The sequence below is a fragment of the Triticum aestivum genome, chromosome 4D (genome assembly GCF_018294505.1).
Source record: "Triticum aestivum cultivar Chinese Spring chromosome 4D, IWGSC CS RefSeq v2.1, whole genome shotgun sequence".
In the NCBI taxonomy this organism is placed as follows: domain Eukaryota; kingdom Viridiplantae; phylum Streptophyta; class Magnoliopsida; order Poales; family Poaceae; genus Triticum; species Triticum aestivum.
In genome coordinates, this window is record NC_057805.1 from 94694436 (window position 1) to 94712633 (window position 18198).

General features: G+C 45.2%; 1 pseudogene; it reads left to right on the top strand.

Moving 5' to 3' along the window:
* The first annotated feature begins 12402 nt into the window (after positions 1-12402).
* Positions 12403-17910, top strand: LOC123099713 (5'-3' exoribonuclease 2-like; annotated as a pseudogene).
* The last annotated feature ends 288 nt before the right edge of the window (positions 17911-18198 follow it).

Below are 18198 nucleotides of genomic sequence, written 5' to 3' on the forward strand. Positions count from 1 at the left end.
GGACTCGGACAGCATAACGACTATAAATGTTCAAAAATATTTGAGACATCCAGCAAAATAGTGGCATGACCACTCAACATCACAATATCAAGGTTCTGAGGCCAGCTATGAACACACGAAAGTAGTAGAAACTGAAATGAGGCTTGAGACCAACAATCCTAAGAGTCTACGGATTAGTAACACGTGAACCTGATAGAAAGACGAGGCAGCCTAGTTTCTTAACCCCGTAGAAGAGAAGAGGATGACTCAGATCAGAAGGGAATAAGCTAAAGGAGTAAAAAGAGCCTTACGTCCCTCCCATAATCAATTCCCCTACATATAACTAAAGCATTTCTAGACTCGACATTGACCAGTTTGGCTCAACGAACCTACACGCAGTCCGGCTCTGATGCCAACGCTGTCAGGACCCCGATCCCAAGTCACACTGATCTAGCATGTAACACATCATATCACTTTGCGGCCTCACGCACGGTATTCCCACGGGTGCCACCTTACCTGGCTCGGGACCGTTTGCGCCTTTTGGCTCACGTATATGATAGTGTCGCTAGCATCCATATGACAAAGAACCCGGGCCGACATGTCTAGTCGTGAACCCAAAGTGGCACTAACTTACGGGGACAGACATACATGACCCAGCCTCGAACGTGTCGGTCATCGGCGTGTGAATCCGGGCTGTAGCAACTGGGCTAACAGGACTTCGGGAACCCGGGCTATAGCAGGCTAGTAGGACTCCGGAAGTCACCGCGTGACATTTCCCCGAAGGGACAGGCACAGGAACGAAGTGGGACACATGCCGGCCAGTCTAGGTGTTCCGGAGCAGTAGTAACTGGGCTAGCAGGACTCCGGTAAACCGGGCTGTAGCAGACTACCATGGCTCAGTGGAAGCACCAGACTACATTTCCCCATAACAGAGGCTACCAAGGATAGACAACTAGGTTGTCGGATCCCACACATACCAAGCATTTCAATCATACACACAATATGCTCGATATGTGTAAATACAACATGGCATCATAACAAAACTCTACGACTCAAAGTATTTATTCATTAGGCTCCAAGGAGCGAGATATTACAATCATGGGTCTGATGACCCAGCATTCAAGTCAAAGAAGCAATAAGCACAAGCGGAAGCTTAACTTGTCTGAGTATAGACAACTACAAATGAAAAAGGTTGAGAAGCCTGACTAACTACAAGACCTTACCGAGGGCACAAGATCATAGCTGAGGTAACAAGCTAAACGTCGAAGTCCATGCGGAACTACTAGCGAGACTGAAGTCTCTCTGCAAAAACATAAATTAAGCAAACATGAGTACAAATGTACCCAGCAAGACTTACATCAGAACGAACTACATATGCATTGGTATCAACAAAGGGGTGGTGGAGTTTAACTGCAGCAAGCCAGCTTTGACTCAGTGGCTATCCTAAACTACGACTGCAAGTAACTCTTTTGAGGTGGCGCACACGAGTCCACATATTCACCAAATCAATACACCACTATGGAACAGCTCCCGTCTCCCTACGAGAACGCCATCCATAGCACTCACGCTTATCTTGCGCATTTTAGAGTATCCACTTTCACTTGTCTATGAATTGCACAGGCAACCCAGAAGTCCTTTACCGCGGACACGACTATTCGAATAGATCATTTATAACCCTGCAGGGGTGTACTTCTTCACACACGCTCTCGCCACTTACCACCATGTACACGTCGTGTATCTCGGCAACCTTCAATCGGAAGCCTGGCGAGGGAGTCGGCCATGACCTGACTAACCACACAAGTCTCTAGTCCAGGTTTATCGCCTATTCGGGTTCCATCCGCGAGGAGATCCGGCCGGGGTTTCGCTCACAGCCCCAAACGATGTGTGCAGGGTTCCCGAGACACCAAACGGGCGACTCGGTACACCGGGCCACGGTGTATCTACCGCATCATATACCACCCCTAGGGTCAGTGCTACGCACGGCCTCCAACACATATCCTACAAACACCAGAAACTAGTTGCAACTCCTGGACAGAGATCAAGGCGATTAATAAGTCGAGAGAGTCAATTAAGGATCCCAATGTGTGGTAGTAACTGTTCATGGATCACAAACACAGAACTCAGTTCTTGAGGACGGCTTCAATGAGACAACCCACCATGTACTCCTACATGGCCTCTCACCGCTACTTTTACCAAATCGTGTTCACACACTTATCTCACACACAGTAGGACATGTTCATCACCATTCCAATTCATCCCCGATGAATCAGACCTGACTCAACTCTAAGCAGTAGCAGGCATGACAACAAGCATGAACGAGTAGGCACATCAGGGCTCAAACAACTCGTACTCATGCTAGTGGGTTTCATCTATTTACTGTGGCAATGACAGGTCATGCAGAGGAAAGGGGTTCAACTACCGCAGTAGGTAACAGTTGAAGCGTTGTTGTCCTAATGCAGTAAAAGAGAGCAGAGGCAAGAGAGTGGGATTGTATTAGAATGAACAAGGGGGTTTTGCTTGCCTGGCACCTCTGAAGATAGTATAGCTCTTCATCGGTGTCACTGAACTCATCGTCGGAACACCTCTATCGAGAGGGAACAACCACCGGCAACAGAGAAAGAACACGTCAATGCAATGCACAATATGATGCATGATCATGACATGGCGATATGCTATGATTCAAACTCAAACTCAAACTATGAATTTATAAAGTGCATTATAATGTTTTGATATGAACAGCAAGGTTAAGTTGCTTTGTCATGCATGAAACCAGTACCAATGGATAGATTGGATTTTTCTGATCATTTTTCATATATGAATTGTTTGATTTGGAGCTACGGTTGAATTACTATGATTTTTAGAAGTTTAGGCAATTTTCTGGATTTTCTAATTATTTAGAAATAAACTAATTCCAGAAAATGCATTACTGCGTCAGCATGACGTAAGCGAGTCAACGGGGCAGCCCAGGTCAAACTGACCAATGGGACCCATTGGTCAGTGACCCAGCGTCAGTTAGTGCCACAGACAGGTGGGTCCGGTCAACGGCCACGTCAGCGAGGTCAACGCCGACGCGTGGGGCCACTGTGATTAACTTAAACTAAACTATGGTTAATTAAGGGCGTGGGGCCCATATGTAAGTGGGTCAGGGGGTAATTAGTAGGGTCATTAGTGGCTAAGTAAGTGCGCTACGTCGGCGTCACCGGAGTTCAGCCGACGGCGACCAAAACCGTGGCGGCAACTCGCCGGAGTTGCTCGGGTTTCGCGTACAGGCCACGGTTTGAACCGCCGTTGGTCTCTACGGGTAGCTGGTGCTGCAGCGCGTCGGCTAGTGGCAGTAGCCGGGCCTGGGGTGGCCGGAGTCGACGGCGGCGAGCTCTTTTGCGGCCGCCGGAGTTCGGCCGTTGCTCGAAATGGCGTTACAGGCGGCGTCAGGAGCAGCGGGTGGCCGTGTTCAACTTGTGGGGATGTACTGAGTGTAGTGGTGAGCTCGGGTGCAAGCTTGCACGGCCGTGGCCACGGTGGCGATATGGACGGCGGCGAGGAGCGCTTGGCTCCGGTGGTAGCACGGTCTAGAGAGAGCAAAAGAGCGCTGGGAGAGAGGGGTTCGGTTCGTGAGCTCATAGCGGTTGCAGCAGAGGCTACGGCGAGCTCGGAGGAGGTTCGGAGCGAGCGGGGCGGCGGAGGCGATCTCGGCGACCCGAGGAAGGAGGCGGCGGCGGGGGGCGGCGCTTCGAGGCGTCCGGCGTTGTGTAGCTCAGCGAGGGGGTCGAGGACGAAGTGGCGGAGCTTCTGGGCGCGTCGGCGAGGCGAGGGGAGCACGGTGGTCGCGGCTATGGCGGCAGCGAGCTCGCGGGCGTCTCGGCCATGGTGGAGAGGGCGAGAGGGAGGCGAGGGGGAGAGTGGCGGGGCGGTCAGCGTGATCCAGACGGCTCTCGCGGGTCTGTCCGCGGCGCCACGCAAGCTAGCATGCAGGAGGTGGCACAGGCGCGTGTGTGCGCACGGCGAGCACGCGCTCGGCGTCCTTCTGGCGCGGTGGAGACGACGACTGGCGTCGGCCAGCTGGGCTGGGCCGTGCTGGGCCAGGCCAGGTAAGCTCCAGGTAAGGTCCCTTTCTCTCTCTTTGTGTTTCCTATTTTTTTTCTGTTTTCTGTTCTGTTTGTTACTTTGCCACTGTTTTAAATCTAAGCAAGATTCAAAACCAGTGCCAAACTTCACTGAAATATTTATGTTGCCAAAATGGACCCATCCAAATGCACATAAATTATTTCAGGGTATTTTGAAATATATTCTACATATTATGAATATAATTCCAAATGTAAATACAATAATGATTTAAATTCAATGCCCAAAATATTCCACAAAAATCTTCACTATTTTTGGTTTGGACCCAAACCCTTGCCAAAATTACCAAACATTGATGAAAGCATTTTGGGTTCATTGAATGCATTTTTTTAAACTGGACCTATTTGGATTTCAAAATGCTAGGCTTTGATCACCCCCATTTCAAGTTTCAAATAAATTTAGACATGATGCAACAACCAAGCTAGTCCAAGTGCATAGCAAGGTTAGGGATGTTACACCGTTCGAGACTACTACGCCTGGAAGGTTATTAGGAGGGCCAAGAAGAAGTGTCGCGACAAGTTTCTGAGTAAGGAGAAGTACATGCAGGTAATTACCTATTCTTAAGGCCTTGAACTTAGTTTTCTTGATTTCATTCGTAGGCGTAGCGCTGAAATTTCTCTTGACTCACTTAGGTGCCCCCGAGATGGTGTGTGGATAAGATGGACTACTGGGAGGCGTTGGTGGATGCGTGGTGCTCTCCCGAATGGCTAGTCGAACACCATAGGGCCAAGGATAAGCGCGACCAAATGGAAGGTGTGCCACACCATCAAGGGAGCTCCAACCTGTTTGAGTACGGGGATAACTGGGTATGTGGTTTGCTACATGATTCATGCAATTTCATTCTTCATGCTAGCATTTATCCCTTCCAAAATGACTTAATATGCTTAGTTAGTTCAAAAATGGCATAACTACCTTCGATAGTTCATTTATGACATAATTAGCTCTAAAATGACATAATAACCTTAGATAGCTCTATAAAATAACTAGATATGCTTTAGTTAGTTAAAAAATGCCATAACTACCTAGGATAGCTAAATAATGACCTAAACTAATCTTAGCTAGTTCATTTATGACATATTTAGCTCTAAAATGACATAATAACCTTAGATAGCTCTATAAAATGACTTAATATGCTTTAGTTAGTTAAAAAAATGGCATAACTACCTTCGATAGCTCAATAACGACCTAAACTAATCTTAGCTAGTTCATTCATGACATAATTAGCTCTAAGATGACATAATAACCTTAGATAGCTCTATAGAATGCCTAAATATGCTTTAGTTAGCTAAAAATGGCATAACTACCTTGGATAGCTCAATAATGACATAATTAGCATACTTTGGTCAAAACTGGCATAATAATCTTGGTTACCTCGAAAATGACCTAAACTTAGCTTATTTTCCTCGAAAATGACATAATAACCTTACTTAGCTCCAAAATGACCTATTTACATAGCAATATCATTCTTCATGCTAGCTTGAGCCCTTAACTAATATTTTGTTCCTCTCTCTCAGGCGCACCACCATAAGAAGCCTGTGCCAAATCTGTTCAACCTCTATGGCATGGCCCATATGGCCTCGTACAAGAAGGATAAGCCATTCACGGAGTCTGACCTAGATCATCCAGAGAGCTTCACCAACATCTCCTCCCACGACAAGTTTGTGAAGTATAGAGACAAGGGGAAGGCGAGGAAAGGGGAGGACTTTAACCCGAGCCAGGATCCTTTTGATATAGAGCTGGTGATGATATCTGGTGGCGGGAGGTCCCATGGCTCCGTAGCCATTGGTGATGGACTGATACGTTGTCCTAGGACTCTCCCGCAGATCAAGAAGCGCCATAGTAGCTCTGACCCTGAGATAACGCCTCATGCATGGCCCACGGAGCTCACCATGGCGGTTAGTTATACAGACTCTCTCACCTTTCCTCCATTACATTGTGTGTGCGTCCGTCGATGATTACAATGCTAACGAGGAGTGGTGTGTTGCGGGCCTTGGTTGAGAAAGAGAGATTGAACACCCAGGCGCTTTTGGAGGAGGCAAAATGGGAGGCGGCGGAGAGGGAGATGGAGTTGGAGGAGAGGACGGCTAAGCTGTTGGAGGAGGAGAGGAACCGGAACGAGGCGTCTAACCGGGCCCTATACGAGCTCATCGTGGTACGTTTCTCGTGCATATTAGCCCAATCATGCACGTAATGTTCGCATTACTAACTAATATGACTGACCCGTGAGAACCAAATGTGCAAACCATGTGCGAGAAAAACGGCCAGCCCCCTCCGCCAATGCCCCAGATTGCTCCGGCGACCACAGTGAGTTTGATTTGAATGGCCGTTAGTTACTACTATTCACATTTCAGTTTGCATCATGCTAACGAGACATTATTGGAAAAGATCTTTGGTGCAGCATGGCTCCCGACAAGCATCGACCAATCCTTCTGCGTCTGCCAATGGCGAAACCCCGACCGGTCCTTCACCTCCGCCTGCCACTGGCGCAGCCCCGACCATTCCTACACCTCCGTGATAACGGTATTTTTCTTCTTATTTAGCATGTTTAGTCCATTTTTGACATAATTTAGCCTATTTAGTCCACACATGACATAATAAGATGAAGAAAATCAAGGAAAAGGAAGGAAAGAAGGAACAGGAAGAAAAGAAGAAGAAGAAGAATTTGTTTTTATTCGTAAATGGCATAATAACCTTGCTAACCTCATAAATATCATATACTTAGCTTGTTGTCCTCTAAAATGACATAATAAGCTTAGTTAGGTCAAAAATGGCATAATTAGCTAGGTTAGCTCAAAAATGACCAAGTTTAGCTAGGTTAGCTCCAATATGATCCATTTAACCTGTGTTAGCTCCAAAATGACATATTTACCTAGCTTAGCTCTACATTGACCTACACACTTAGCATTTTTACCTACCTTAGCCCAAAAATGGCATTTTTTCCTACATTAGTTAGAAAAGAAGAAGATAAATAATAGGAGAGGAGAGAAAGAAAGAGAAGATAAATTCTTCTTCTTCTTTTCCTCCTCTTCCTTTTCTTCTAGCTAGTCTTCTTCTTCTTCTTCTAACTATCATCTTTCCCAATTTGCAGATTTGCTTTACATGAAGAAGCTTGGATTCATGGAGTGTACTAATCTTCTGGTGCTTCCTTGTTGTTTATGAAAACTTGTTTGGATATGTATGTCTATATGGATATGTTGTTGGAAACTTGTTTCTGGTTATGTATATATGTATATATGGATATGTTGGACTTTGTTGAACTATGTTGTTGGATATATATGTTGGATTTGATGAATATGTTGTTGGACATGCTGTTATATGCTGTTGGATATGTATGCATGTATATCTGTGTTTGAAACCCTGCCAAATTAAATGGATTCAAATAAAAACATGGGATATATAGCCTCTTTGCCGTCTGCTAGAGGACGGCAAAGAGCTTTGCCGTCTGCTAGCAGACGACAAAGAGGACACGTGGCAGCTACCTGTAGAAACTGGGAACACTGGCTGCCTATTTGGTCACTTTGCCGTCTGCTGGCAGACGGCAAAGTGACCAAATAGGCTTGGCAAATAGGGCCAGCTATGCCGTCCGCCAGCAGACGGCAAAGATTGAAAGGTCTTTGCCGTCTGCTGGCAGATGGCATAGCTGGCCACATGGCAGCTTCCCAGTGCTGGCCTAGATGAGCTCTTTGCCGTCTGTTAGCGGACGGCAAAGAGCTTTGCCTCTTTGTCGTCCGTTGACAGACGGCAAAGAGCGCCGTTAACCCCCTAACGGCTCTCACCCCACCCCACTGCCGTCCGTTATCTTTGCCGTCTGCTGGCCTCGGATGGCGGAGGGCACAATCCTTTGCCGTCCGTTTCTAAGAAGCGGACGACAAAGAAGGCCTTTGCTGGCACGTGTTCAGACAGACAGTTTGCCGTCCGCTGGCTGACGGCAAAGGAGTTTGCCGTCCGGGATGTATGCCTTTGCCATCTGCCATGGCAGACGGCAAAGAAGCTGATTCCAGTAGTGGAAGAGATTTTCAATTCTACACATGAGAGCTATAACTGATATATTGCAACTATTTTGCTAACTTACTTCAATGCCACAAGCAATGAAGCTCCTCTCAGTGCTAATCCCTTCGAATGCAACACATATCTTCCCTAGTTTCCCATGCTTGCACGTCACCATCAAAGCGTCATCAGCACCAATGTAGTATGGATCACCAATTGTAGCTTGGATATGGACAACCCAAACAAACCCTAAATCCCAGATCTCCAAATCGAAACCCTAAATCAAGTTGGAATCGAACGAACCGACCTTCATAGAAGAGTCGCAGGAGGAGATGTACTGCGTGGCGGAGGACTCGCTACTCTCATCATCGTTCCACGACACCGTGGCGGTCGGTGACGAGCAGAGAGGAGAGGAGCAGGAGGGAGCTTGCGAGCGCTAGAGAGAAGAGAGACTGAGTGAGAGAGAGAGAGGTCAAGCGCGTCTGTCCGAGCGAGCCGACAACGTCGGTTTGAGCAGCTAGCGGCTAATGATGCGTCCGCTCGGCCGTTTTCCACGTCATCGATTTCGGGCCCCACCTGACAGAAAAAAGTGCTCAGACGCTACAAATCAAGCGATCAGTGCTACTTGCAAAAAATTTATCGGATACGCGGTGGCTTTCGCAAATAATTAGGGACCACGTAGTTTTCTGCAAACGAAGCCCCAAATGTGGTGCTTTTCTGCTTTTAACTCGTCCGCGAACGGATGCGTTGTCCGGTTTGGGGGTCGTGGTTTGAGATGCCCTAAGTGGTTGTGAGAATAGTTGTGTTTATCCTTTGAAGCCGAGGTCAGTTTCTTCTCTTCTTCTCCATTTTTGTCAATAGTTTCAACCGAAGGCATGCATAGTAATTAATACCACAATATGTTTCTCTCCATTTTTTCGGCCTCCTTTGGTTCATAGCATAAGAGTATCGTAGGAATAGTAAAGTTATAGGAAATGATATGATATGCATCTCAATTTCTATATGAAAAGAAATGTCATTTGATGCATAGGATATGAATTTTTCCGTTGAGTCTACACTAATATTTTTCTTTGAGATGTCAAGGATTTGTTGCTATCTTACATAAGTATAGATTTCATTCGTGCAAACCAAAGGACTCCAATGAACCTTTGAAAATCCCATTCCACAGAATTTCTACAAACCAAAAGAGGCCTTCCTTTGATCAAATGAATCGTTCATAGAAATATAGCATCCACTCCTATTCGATCTCCCGGGAAAAAATATTCATTTGTTTGTCGCATGATGCAATTAAACAAACTCAACTCTTATATGATTTGAACGAGAATGATATCTCAATGAGGTAAATACACCAGTGGTGCTAGAACTTGCCATGAATGTGCACTTTAGTGCCTGAACTTGCAAAATACATTTAACTGGTTTCATAACTTGGCATGGGCGTGCATATACGGTTCAAATGGTGTTTGTATACGTCCGCGAAGCTGAGGAGGCACGCTAGCATCCCATGGGGCCTGCTGTCGATGCCAAAGGTGCATGCCCTGGTATTTTTGCGAAAAACCTCTGAAATTGTTTTCTTTCAATAAGACCCTCAGGGAGAATCTGACAAATTATAAAATAAAAATTAGGTGTATAACTATAAGATAAAAATTACAACTCATGTACTCGATCGAACCAGCAACGTACCAGTCGAGTGCATGCGGCTAGCCACTCGACAACTTCCCATTTGCTGATATTCAATGAATCATAACCTTTATAAATAGTTGGCCGAACAAAATAAATAAAAAGAGTTCAATAATTCAGCAAAAACAACACCAGATCTGTGACCGAACATGGGACCAAAGCTTGTAGACCAGGCACGGATGCCACTCCAACCAATGAGTTGTCATGTATCAAAAGTACAAGTACTTTTTATGACTGTATAACAAACATAATTTCAAAAGAATGCAAAAATCTTCATGTCATTTGAAAAAGAATTCACGTGTTATTTTAAAACATATTCATAAAATTGGAAATATTTATGAATGATTAAAATAAGATTCCAGTATTATTCATGTGAGTATTTCGAAAAAAAAGTATTATTCATGTCAGGATCCGCAGTCTAATGGCGCACTAGGCTTGTATTTTTTTTAGAAAAGACACAAACTTATATACTATATAAACTTTTCAAAACAACATAGTTTTTTGCTAAAGCATGAACACATTGATATACTAAATAAATAGTTTATTAAAAATGTAGAAATTTTAAACTTATATGAAAATTTATTTAAATATATGAACGTTTCTAAAATTACTTCCATATTTTTTTAAATGCGAACATTTTTTTAAATTATAAAATATATTCTTAATTCATAATTTTATTATGTGTATTTCTGTTAAATTATTGCATAGGTATTTGATGAAATTATATGAAATTTTTAACGTAATTTGTTATATATATATATATGTACATTGTTTGCAACGCGATAATAATTTATGTATTTTTTAAAATAAAATAAAAAAGAACAAACCCGTTGAAAATTGAGCCACACTGTGGTTCGTTTTAGCCACACGGGCTCGTTATGATATAAAGCTAAATTTATCATTTTGCCATTCGGTGTTGTCGGTTGAAGTGGTATGTGCGGCCGCCATATAGCCCCTGGTTGCAAGTTCAAATCAATGCCACTATTTGCTGGAATAAATATTTTTAATTTATGTTGTTCTTTTTTTCGAGAAAATTTCCGATCTATTCATCTTCAATCAAGGAAGTACAACGAATACCAAAAATAACAAAAATTACATCCAGATCCATAGACCACCTAGCGACGACTAACAGCACTGAAGCGAGCCGAACGCGCGCCGCTGTCATCGCTCCTCCATCGCCGGAGTCGGGCACGACTTGTTGTAGTAGACAGTCGGGAAGTCGTCGTGCTAAGGCCCCGTAGGACCAGCACACCAGAACAGCAACCGCCGCAGATGAAGAATAACGTAGATCAGAAAGATCCAATCCGAAGACACGCGAACGTAGACGAACAACAATGAGATCCGAGCAAATCCACCAAAGATAGATCCGCCGGAGACACACCTCCACACATCCACCAACAGTGCTAGACGCACCGCCGGAATGGGGGCTAGGCGGGGAGACCTTTATTCCATCTTCAGGGAGCCGCCGCCGTCTCGTCTTCCCGAGCAGGACACAAACCCTAGCAAAACTGAAAGAAACGACTAAAACCGGAGCCCTCCTGCCGACCCTTGCCGAGATTCACCGCGCCCCCATGGCCCTAGGGCCACCGAAGAGAAGGCGAACCTGCGGCGGCGGCGGCGGGAGGCAGAAACCCTAACTTTTTTGTGAAGGAACGAGGATAATCTACTATTGTGAATTTTAATTTATGTTGTTCAACTTTATGTTTATAAAGTATATGAATCCTTTCTTGACACTAAATTTGAACGGGTTGACTGGCTAGCCACGCACACATGTGCGTGTGGTTTGAACCCTGGACCAGTTTTAATTACTAATAGATTAATAGATACCACATGACACATGTGATAAGCAATCCAATCAATTCAGAAATATATATAGATTAATTTTTTTTTTCAATTTAACAATTTCTCTTTGAGGGCCTTTTTGTAAGGACAAATTATTTTAGGAGGTTTTTCAAAAAAAAAACAGGCCACACGCCTTATCCCTTACATCCTGACGTGCCTCGTGAGCGTCATGGACGTATAAAAACGAGATTTGAACTGTATATGCACGTCCGTGTCAAGTTATGAAATCAGTTCAATGTATTTTACAAGTTCAGGCACCAAAGTGCACATTCGTGGCAAGTTCAAGCACTAGTAATGTATTTACCTCTATCTCAATCATGTGTTTTTTCTATTTTCGTGTTTTTACAATTCTGTGAATCAAAGAGGATATAAAGGGAAGTGGTACATGAATTAGTATCCTTCAAAATTTCTTTGTAATACCCTTTGAACGGAAAGAAACCTGAAGGTTCAAGATGCCAATTTCAAAACCAGAAGATTAGGATTCACGATTTAAAAATAGTCTTTACTTATAAGCCAAAAATAAAAATCATATAGCGTTTTATGGCGCCGAGAAAATCTTTATAGCTCTCATCATTGATTTGCTTAGCTTAGCTTCCCCATGCACGCCAGCTCTCTGCCAAGCCCGAGCAGCAGCTGCCCCTCGTTTCCCGCGCCGTGCGACGAGTCTTGGCGAGTCGGCGGCAAGACGTGACGCATCGGTCACCTCCCTCCCCTAGGCTGGCCCAGTCGCCTGCCTCCATATCCCCTTCCCATCAACTCGTTTGCCGCTCCGTATCCCCTATCCCTCGCCACGCCGCGACCAGTACTAGCACTACTCTACCAGTACTAGTAGTAGTAGTCCAGCATACCTTCCTCTACCATCGATCCCCCTCTCAATCCATTGCCAACATCGGAGCCTGGGTAAGTAGCTTGAGCTGTCGCTGCAGGCAGCTTGCTGGCGAGCTGGCTAGCCGACCGCCATGGGAGTGCCTTCGTTCTACCGGTGGCTCGTGGAGAAGTACCCCAACATCGTCACCCCCGCCGTCGAGGAAGAAGACTGTCCTGCTGGTGGCGCCGCCGCCGTTTACTTCGACAACCTCTACCTGGACATGAACGGCATCATCCACGCCTGCTTCCACCCGGAGGACCAGACGGTAACTCATATGCCGATGCACTATCTCGGTCCATGTACGATCTCGCGAGTTCTTGGTCGATCTGGTTTGGTCTCTCACCTGCGATTGTTGCGCACGCACGCAGGCGTGCCCTCCTCCGGCGACGTTCGACGAGGTGTTCCGGTCCATGTTCGATTACATGGACCTCCTGCTCCGCATGTCCGGCCCCGGAGGCTCCTCTACCTGGCAGTAGGTTCGCTCGCTCCGTCCTCTTCTTCCTCAGCATCCAGACAACGAACTCTGCATCCAGCTTCGTCCTCAACACCTATGCGCGCATGCTGATTCCATGGCCGCGTGCATGCATGCAGATGGCGTCGCCCCTCGCGCCAAGATGAACCAGCAGCGGGCCAGGCGCTTCAAATCCGCCAAGGCCGCTAAAGAGGCCGTACGTGAAACTTCTTCTTTCCTTCTATATCTGCATTTCCATTCCTGTAACCTTGTGAATCAGTTGAATATCTTGCTTTGTTTTTCTTCCAGGAGCTTGAGGAGAGCATCATGAGGGAGAGGTTCAGGGCTCAGGGGAAGGAGGTGCTGCCGCGGGACGATGCACCACGTGAGGTCTCAGACCCCAATATTATCACTCCCGGTACCGAGTTCATGGAGAAGCTGTCGGCCGCACTCGAGTACTACGTCCGAGCACGGTTGAGCAGCCATCCCCGGTGGAAAGACGTCAAGGTTTTGTTTCGATCATGCACTTGCAGCAAATGTATCATGTGAACTGTAAACTGTTTAATATTGACAAAAATATGCCTGTTTCTGAAGGTGATACTCTCTGATGCAAATGTTCCTGGAGAAGGGGAGCATAAGATCATGTCATTCATCCGCGCACAACGGAGCATGGAAAGCTATGATCCGAACACTCGCCATTGTCTCTATGGGCTGGTACGAAATTTAATTGCAAAAGGAACTTGATTGTCTCTGATGCGGAAGGAACTTTATGGGCTGGTATGAATTTATATATTCTAGTTAACTCTGAAGAATTACGCAGGATGCGGATTTGATAATGCTTGCTTTGGCGTCTCATAAAGTCCATTTCTCGATTTTGCGGGAGGTAGCTTGTTCATCCCTTCTCAGTGATAACTCCAGGCACCAATGAAATGTTGAACATGATTAACGCTGCAATAGCCTATGCAGCATATGGAATTTACTAGGCAGTATTTAATCTTTACTGTCAAAGTAAAGCTAGCATTTTGCAGTTGCATTGGAGCTGAGAATACTCTTCTGTAAATTTAAACAGGACGTGCTACGCCAAAATCACCAGCCAGATATTTGTGTTCCTGTGACTGATAAAAGTTTCACAGCCCAAGAGTTACCAAAAGTAAAGTGCAGAGGCTGGTTCCCCAGGATAACAGAGGCAAGATCTAAGGGCAAGTTGCCCAAGAAACCGTATCAGGTTTGTTCCCCACAATGATATTACTGGAAAGTTCTCATTCTGACTATGCGGATAATGCCATTTACATTGTTGCAGTTCCTCAACATATGGGTTCTGAGAGAGTACTTGGAGCTTGAAATGACTATACCGGGTTGCAAGCATGACATTGATAGGCTGATCGACGACTTCATATTTATTTGTTTCTTGACGGGAAATGATTTCATTCCACACATTCCTTCACTCGAGATACATGAAGTATGTGTAGCTATATGGTTTTAGCAGCACTTGGTCATATGTGAAATGAGCTGAAAAATACATAATTTTCTCTAATGTATGTTCCATTTGGCAGTATGCAGTCGATCTTCTCATTGACGTGTACAAAACCATGTACAAAAAAATGGGGGGCTATATTGTTGATACTGACAAAGTACGTGTAGGATTTAAGCCTCTTATTTTCCATTGATAACTATCCATTGAGTTATTCTAATGTTGCTTAGTTGCTACGCCTGGAAACAGATCAAAGATAAGCATGCCGCCTATGTGAAAATCTCAAGGTTGGAGAAGTTCCTCCATGAACTCTCGTTGCATGAAGAGAAAATATTTCTCAAAAGATATGAACTGCGAGAGGTATCTTCCCATCCTTGTCAAGAGTATGCATGCACTCCTACTTAGCATTCGATCATCTGTCTGTTACTTGGTTAATTGCAGAAGTTACTTCGCAAGATACAGCGTCAAGCTGCAGAAGATGAATGGAATGAAAGAAACTATGAAATTGTGGTAAGGATTAGTTATAGTCGATGGAATGTACATGCACAGAGATCTAATTGGCTCTTCTGTGCAGGAAGAGAGTGCAGATGTCCTTGAACAAGAGTGTATCTCTGTTTGCACTGATGACAAGCCTGATGTATGGGCATTTTGTTTATTTCTGCTACGTATTAAGAAATGCTTGAACATCCTTGTTGATTTCCTATATGTATATTTTCTGGTGTATCTATCTGGCAGGTTACTGAGAATACCTTAGAGCTGAAAAGAGATCTGAAGGATAATCTGCGTAGTAAGCAAGATCTTTTCAAAAATGGATCCTCTAAACATGACAGGGTTAGTGACTTGGTGTCGCCTATTGGAAAGACATTTTTTCTATGTGCAAAATTTGACATATATACTGCAGATAAGACTGGGATTGCCAGGATGGAAGTCCCGGTTCTACAAGGAGAAGTTTGGTGCTGAAACCTCTAACGAAATTGGGAGGCTGCAGACAGAAATGGTTCTGATTTTTTCCTTCTTTTTCCTGCAAATAGTCTCATACTCATGCGGTTTGGCAGGGTTATAACATTTTAGATTGCTTAATATGTTGTTTTTGCTGATTTAGGTCCAGAAGTACTTGGAAGGATTGTGTTGGGTGCTCCGATACTATTTTTCTGACGTACCATCATGGAGTTGGTAGGACGAAGCATATAGTGCAAATTGTATCTTTTTGTCTATGTATTTCCTCACATACTGTAATACATTGTTATGAATTATTATAACGACACTGGTCCCAACAGCCAGTTAATTTAATCATATTCTCACACTAGTGACTTGTGAAGTTCGATAGTTCCAATAGATAGACAAGTGTTTGATAGTGCAATGTTTCTTTGCAGGTACTATCCATTCTATTATGCTCCTTTCGCATCGGATCTGAAACACCTGTCACAGTTCAAGATATCTTTCACCGTGGACAAACCACTACGACCATTTGATCAGCTAATGGCAGTGTTGCCACCAGAAAGGCATGTTTGTTCATGAATATTATTTATTATCATTTCCTGAGAATTAATCAGTTTTTTTTTTGTTGCAGCTCATGTGCCCTTCCAAAATGCTACAGCAAATTAATGGCCTGTGAAGAGTCCACGATACAAATGTTCTACCCCTCAGGTAAATTTGTTAACCTGTAGTTAATATCATCAGACTCTTTGTCTATTGATGTGGCATGCAATTCACTTGTCACCAGATCTGGCGATTGATACACACGGAAAACGCTTCCTGTGGCAAGTAAGCCATCCGTTCATATGCACTAACATGAACTGGTTCAACTGAGAAATCCAACGCAAGCTGATCAAGTAGTTGTGATAGCAAAAAAGGACTGATGGTAGCTTCCTATTTCAGGGTGTTGCAAAGTTGCCATTTATAGATGTGAAGCTGCTGCTTTCAGCCACACAAACAGTAGAGAAGGATCTCGCAGTATGTATTCTCAACTAGTACAAACCAGCATTGCATAAATCGCAAGTCACAAAGATATGGATTCTTACCTTGTTTGCACATCAGTTGCATGAGATGCGAAGGAACACTATCCGGCAAGAGAAGATCTTACTACGGAACTCAAGCTCTCTGGCAAATAATGCAGCATTTGCGCCAATATCCGAGAAGAAGATTCTGATATCCACCAGGTACTTGGAAATCTGAACATATGAAAACCTGATAGGCAGATACTGGATTTTCTGTTCTGCTCCAAATTTCAGAGCAATCTGAACTGATCCTGGACTTTCCTTCACTTTTCCATCATAACAGTGAAATCACAGGATGGTTATCCCAAGATGAGGATGCTCCAAGCAACGGCCTTTTTCGCTCGCCGATAAGAGATCTCCCAGACATCACACATGATCAGACAATGCAAGAATTTTTTTTCTTCCCGAAACTACTATGTTCATGCATTGGGGGTGGCTAGGCCGTCTCAAGCTGATTTATAATCTATCTTGTGATGTTTCAGATCGGCAATGTTCTTCAATCCTGAGGCGGTGAAGCCAATATCAAGACTGCTCGACAATGTCATCGTCCCTGACAAGGTTGGTTGGTATGACGTTGTACTACATGATTTCCATAAATTAATCTGGAGCTTCATTCGATCTCTGAATGTTATGCAGGCTGTTACTGAAAGTGACATTCGGACGAGACCCATGTGGCACACGTACCCGGGGCCAAGGCCACCGACGGTCACCTGCAGGCCAGATACCCTGTGGAAGGGGAGCTCGCCGGCGATGCAGCCGAGGGAAGAGGTGAAGAATGCCGGAACGGGATGGATGGGGCGGGGTAGAGGAGGCTTCGGCGCCGCCACCACCGAGACCCAGCAGATCAGGAGGAACGGCTTCTGGCGGGGGAGAGGGGACGCCGCTGGTGGCAGCGACGGGAGAGGTTTCCAAGGTGGCTGGTTCGATGGCGGCGCCGACGGTGGCGCGTACAGCTTCCGACCGGGAGGCGGTTGGACAGGAAGGGGCAGCGCGGTGCAGAAGCAGCAGCAGACCGCGTGGCGGCCGGTGGGGACGTGGGCGAGAGGCGGCGGCCGTGGCGGGAGCGGGCAGCCGCGTGCGTGGTAGAAGTACAACTGGTGGAATAGCTCCGTCTTCGTCGTTGGTCTCTACAGTAGTACTAGTATTTTGCATGAAACATGAGCGTTTGTTGAGAGCTTGGGAGTTTGATGAACTGGTGCATTTTGTGTTACCGGGCAGCCCCGTGCGTGGTAGAAGATCACCGTGTTTCACCGGGCAGCCAACTTGGAAGCATCAGCGTTTGACCGTCAAAGCCATTACAACTCTGTGTATTTTATGTTGCTCGTACTGACGGAACACGCTTTATGGCGAATTTGGGTTCTTTTGTTCGTCGCTGCGCCTAATGTTTGGCATTGCAAATTTCTCGCCCTTGTTTGTCTTGCTAATGTTTGGCATTGCAAATTTCTCGCCCTTGTTTGTCTTGCTACCAGAAAGGTGTGGACAGGGGCATTGTAAGGCGGTTTTCTTCATCTAATGAACACAGCACAGTTGCACATGCTCACATACATGTTTTTTTTTTGAGATTGCTTTTACCACGCTTACCAAGTGGTTGCTCACATACATGTTATGCTTGCATACTCTATTTCTGTGAACGCTAGCTTTTCAGATACTAAAAAAACCCGAGACCAGACGGACAAGCACCACTTGGCATATTTTTATAGGAGGCCGAGAAACAGTTTTGCAGATACTGAGTTGGCATATACATGAACCTCTCCTCCTACTAAATGAACATTGTCGGAAAGCCTACAATAAAAGCTAATAAGCT